The sequence below is a fragment of the Corapipo altera genome, unplaced genomic scaffold (assembly GCF_003945725.1).
Source record: "Corapipo altera isolate COAL_440 unplaced genomic scaffold, ASM394572v1 61411, whole genome shotgun sequence".
NCBI lineage: Eukaryota > Metazoa > Chordata > Aves > Passeriformes > Pipridae > Corapipo > Corapipo altera.
The window spans coordinates 30692851-30697051 of record NW_020884875.1 but is presented as its reverse complement, the minus strand read 5'-3'; the positions used below and the strand labels follow the sequence as shown (position 1 = coordinate 30697051).

Here is a 4201-nt window from a genome sequence, read left to right as displayed (position 1 = left end):
TAGAATTCTTTATATAATCTTCTCTTTTTTCCTCATGTCCTTTTTTGTGGTAGTTTTTTCATGACTGAACTGTAAGGCTGGAAGCAAATATCTTCAAAGAAAAAGGGGAATCTGAGCAAGTTAAAATTACTAAAGCTCGATTAAAATAAGTATAATTTGTATTTCTACATTTCCAAACACAAATGTAGCAAAAAATCCTACACAAATTAGGTGAAGAAAGGTTATCTCATAGATATTATCTCTTTGTACAGCCTGTAATCAAGGTTTTAGTATTACAATTTGTTCTAGGTTTTTCTGATACAATTTTTTATGACGGCTTAAGGGGCCTGTGGTTCAGTGCTAGAATACCTGAGAGTAGTTTTCTAAAAAAAAAAAGGAAAAAAAAGAGTTAATGGCTTTGTGTAGTACTTATTTAATTACAGTGTTATACTCATAATGTAAGTCAGCTATAGTTTATAGGTATGCTGCAATCACTGTTTACTGCTCAGCTAATTATTTAAACATAATCAGAGACTGGCATTTAAATTAATTCAGTAAAATTCTGTTCTTTCCACTTTCTGACTTTAAGTATGTCTTGAAATTCTGTGTTAGATACATTAGGTTAAAATGTATATTCTTGGGCTACTGCTAGTTGCAGTAAAATTCTTAATTTCAGAGGAGTCTTATTTCAGGATTCTCTTCTGCTGCAGCCCTCTCATGTTGGTGTACCCCCTCCCTATGCTCTGCCAGCAGGTATCTCAGTTGTGATAATAGAAAAATGTCAGAGTACGTTTTCACAGAGTAAAGATGAGCAGCGCTGTCCCTACTCTTAAACATATTTATTTATAATGCATTCAAGGAACACAGTGATTGCAATTTACCTCCCCTTTTTCATGACCTTCTTTATCTTCAGGTCCAAGAATATGGGTCACCACACCCTAATCTGTTGTTCGTTCAGATGGGCTGGGACATTCAGAGTTATCTTCAGGTAGGATCAATATTACAGTTCCTTAACTATTTTTGTGACACACACACAAGACTGTTTCATAATGAAATGAACAGTCAAAGCCTAGAAAAGAAGAACACCTTTGTATATATATATATACAGTATTATATATATACTTTTTGCCTTCCTTTTTTTTTTTTTCCTTCTATTTCATTACAAGCCTGTTTAAGAGGGAATTTGCATCATTTTTAATTTCTGTGTTTCCTCCCAAACACAGGGAACCTCCAGTGGAAAATCGCAAGTGTAGAAAGAGAAACTCATTTCTAAACCCCAAAAAGAAGATGAACAAAGTGAAACAAAATCTCAGGTAGGAGAACTGGAGCTTGTGATTTTGTCTATGGTCCAGGCCACAGAAAAAGTTGCCACCAGTACACTCTGGGACAACTCTTGATGGAAGTTTCTTCCCCTAGGCACATTTTGGCTGGGTGCCCAGGGTATTAAAGTAAGACAATCAGGATCTCTGGAAACATTTGATTTTCACATGAAAGGATCATGGTGATCCGGAGACAGAACAGAGAATATGAATGAAGCATATTCTGGAGACAGAGGCTGGCAAGAGGACATGGTGAGTTGTGTCACTGTGGTCTTGAAGATTCTTCTTAAGTTATTTTATTTTGGTTTCATTTTTTTTTTTTTTGATTGCTGGTTGATTAGTTTCATTATTTTGCATTATTTACTGAATTTATGGAACAACTAGCTAGATGAAAATATTTTGATTTCTTTGAAATAAAAGAGTGACAGAAACTCTCCTGTTAACTTATTTGGAATTAAGAAAGGCAATCTTCATGTTTGTTGTACTATTGTAGTGTTGCATCCTGTCCATTGCTTTAGGATTCTAGAAATTCCCTTGCACTGCAGGTCAGAAGATCTGAACCTTCATCCCAAATTATATTATTGCACACAGATGTGTGATACAGTTGGCACTTGAATTCACTGCCAAAATGTTCATGAATAAAAAGTGCAACACTTGGTTCAATGACATTGGGTCTGAATTTAAAAACTAATATTAAAATCCAGTGCAGATATTTCTCTGTAATGTCAGTGCAGACTATTTTGTATATTTGTATTTTCCAAAGCCTATTGTTCTAAGTACAATTCACCCCATATTCTTCAAATCAATGAAGATTTTCTTTGGGATCAGAAAACCAATTACAAATAGATAATTAAATTTCTGCATCATATATGCTTGAAATCTCTAGCCTAACTTACAATTTCTCTTATTGATAATCTATTTTTAATTTCTAGAAGACATCTGAAGGGTGTCAATTTAATAGACTGGCTGATGCTGTTTATCAAAAAATCATTTTGATGTTTGAGTTATTGTTTTTCTTAACTCACATAAATATGGCAGAATTGCCTTGCCAGTCCCTGAAGAAGTCTTGACAGTTTAATACTATTTTATTTTATGATAATTTGACCTAGTATTTAACTTATCACGTCATTAACATATCAGACAGTCTGTGAGCTATAAGGTATCATTTGTTTGCTTTAGTACTCTCCATTCCCACTCAGTAAAGGTATGAGACAACTCATTCTTTGACTTGTCATATTTGTTCTCACTTTTTGTGACATTTTTATATTTCTTTGCCAGTAACTGTGAGTTCAATTATTACATTCTTTTTTCACATGCCAGACTAAACCTGTGAGTTAATTGTTATCTACACAGTTCCTCAAAATATGGAAAAATCTTGCAGGAAATCAAGACTCTATTTGTAGGTTTGAGATTTTGAAAAATGTGTAAATGAATTTTTCTTAGACTTCTGACATGGTGTTTGTCTTCCTGATGTAGACAGAGAAGTTAATACTCTTTGCAAGACATTAAAAGGATTCTAGAGTTATTAAAACTCCTTCAGTTGTTAGTGCTGGTGAGGAGAGGTGAGCTGCAGAACACCTTGATCACTGTCTCCAACTTGTCATGGCTGGGCTTCGTGAATGAAGATTTGGGAAGGGCTCTACCCACATTTGTTGCAAGCGTGTTGGTGGCTGAAAAGGCCAATATGAGACAGGCACGTCCGGTTGCAAAAGGCACAGTAGAAAGACTCCTTAGGAGGTGTATTCTGCAAGGCACGAGTCTTTCTGCATTGCCTTTTCTCCTCGAGAGTGATCCTGCGTGCTTTGTCAAAGGCATCAGCAGCATTATAGATGGTCTCCAACTTGTAGCACAGAGCAGCTGCAGGTTCTGTTTTCACATTTCTCAATTCTATTTCAGCATTGTCTGTTCTTCTTAAAATTTTTCTCTTAAAAAAAAATCATGGTTACTCTTTACCATTCATACGCTGAAACATGGAGATGGTTTTTCACCTTTTCAAGCTGCTTGGAATGGTAAGAGAGATTTCATTCACAGTGGAAATATGTTTAAAAAAGTAAGGATCGCAGCTTTTACTGTAAGTTTGATGAAAACAATTTCAGATTTTGAAAACAGACTATTTTTTAGATTCATTCCTCCATGCTCCTCCTTAACTAACTGTGCTACCCTGCATCAGTTGTCAAGATGCTGACCCTTAAGTATCATTTAAAACCAAACTTATTATTGGTAAACTCTTGTACCTTAATATAAGTAGGAACAGTTACTTTTGGATTACCCTGGGAAGTTTAGTGGTCTCACAAAATAAATTCTCTGAGTGATGACAACATAGAAAATGAGCACAGTGAAATTTTGTTTATTATTGGAAAATTATTTTTGTTTCATTTCAAAAGATGCCTAGACGAACAAAATATTACCACTAAAATAAAGATACTACTCACTATAATAGACCCTTTTATTTTCACATCAAATTTAATGATAGCTTTGCCACTCTCAGATCTAAGAACAAGATTTGCTGAGGATCTAACAGAGATTTGCTCGTTTATTTTAAATGAATGTTTTAGCAGTGAGGTCCAAGTTTTTTTTCTTTTATTACAAAAGTAAGTTCATTTCAGTGCAGTATTTCCTCTAGAGTTTTAACCTAGGTATGTAGTTGTGCTTAATAAGAGTTCATCAAATTCTTATAATTTGCATCAAAAATTATCTGTACACCCCTTTTATCATGTAACTTTTTCCCCAGCCTGATGTAACTGTCCTCAATTTCTCTGCCAACAGAAGGAGCTCCTGCATTAAGCAACAAGCTGGAGCTCCCAGAAGAACCTTTCCTCTCATCCAGACAAACAGATTCTGGTTTTCATAGAGTGTGTGTGTGTGTGTGTGTGTGTGTGTGTGTGTGTGTGTGTGTGTGTGTG

The 4201-nt window shown here is 35.0% G+C and overlaps 1 long non-coding RNA gene across 1 annotated transcript in view; it reads left to right on the top strand.

Annotated features, from left to right (window-relative positions):
- The first annotated feature begins 1022 nt into the window (after window positions 1-1022).
- Window positions 1023-4201, top strand: part of LOC113943526 — a 12183-nt gene continuing 9004 nt past the window's right edge. Inside the window, exons 1-3 of the long non-coding RNA XR_003526360.1 lie at window positions 1023-1069; window positions 1203-1292; window positions 1396-1550. This is a non-coding gene — a long non-coding RNA (uncharacterized LOC113943526). The remainder of the gene's footprint in view (window positions 1070-1202; window positions 1293-1395; window positions 1551-4201) is intronic.